This window comes from Penaeus monodon, chromosome 24 (assembly GCF_015228065.2).
Source record: "Penaeus monodon isolate SGIC_2016 chromosome 24, NSTDA_Pmon_1, whole genome shotgun sequence".
NCBI lineage: Eukaryota > Metazoa > Arthropoda > Malacostraca > Decapoda > Penaeidae > Penaeus > Penaeus monodon.
Window position 1 is genome coordinate 12,288,079 of NC_051409.1, and position 1,065 is coordinate 12,289,143.

The following is a 1,065-nucleotide window of genomic DNA, read 5'->3' on the forward strand; positions in this document are numbered from 1 at the left end:
ACACCCTACTCTTATTTCCCGCCATAACATATCATATCTAAGCCGCAGATCTTTACGTAATCCCCTGTCTACGCTCTGGATCCTCGCCTCTCACTTCCTCGGTGAGGAGGCCCGCCATATGAGGCCAGCAAACACCCGCACCCGCATGAAGACAGAGCTAATCATCCAAAGGAAGAATATCATCGGACGGAGGCTTCTAAATCCTAATCTCCCCAATGTCTCAGATTCTTCTCCCCATTTTCTCCCCTTCAAATCTTCTGCCTCGCCTCCTCCTCTTCCCCCTTCCCGGCCACACGCTCCTCGAGCAGCGTGATAAATCCGGCTCTTGTTGCACGCCAAGTCGTGGACTCCCCAGCCATGCCCCGGCTGCGAGAGAGCCGAGTTCGCCGCCGAGTCGTGGCGCTCGGACTCAAACCGACCAGGGATACACGGCGGAAAGAACTGTGTTCGTCATGTAGGATTGGATGGCGTCCTTGTAGGATTTGTGAATGAGGATTCGGAGACAGCGTTATCGGCCGACACGAGATGGGGTCGTGATGAATTTCCAAAATGTGATGGTGAAATTCTTCGGCGCTGTTCTCGTTCTCCTTTCAAAGCTGAATTCCGCAGCTGAATTCCCCTTCCTATCTCTCTGATGGCTGATTCGGAGATTGTCTCGAGATATGTCAGCGAGAGATGACTAACCTTCGCATGGCTGAACTCTTCCATTACCACAACGTTAAAAATAGTCAGAGGAAATTCTTAGTGAATGGCTACACTAGTTGCCTTTGAGACCCGACTTTTTCTACCATCTGGTAAGGATTAGGTAAACCACGCCAGAACACTCCGTACCTTGTAATCAATAAGAAGGCCCCAGTATACTATTTCATGACTAAAATTAGCCCAATTTGCATACGAAGGACCTAAAGGATCTTCTTTTCCCCCCGAGTTCTACCAACCGCAACTTGGTGATCGTCGCCTCGCGCACTAAAACCCAATATTTAGCACCAATTAGTGCCAGTGATCACCAGTAAAACATCGGGCGCAAGGGCCATGTTCCTTGCCCGTGTTGGTGATCCTCCTCGG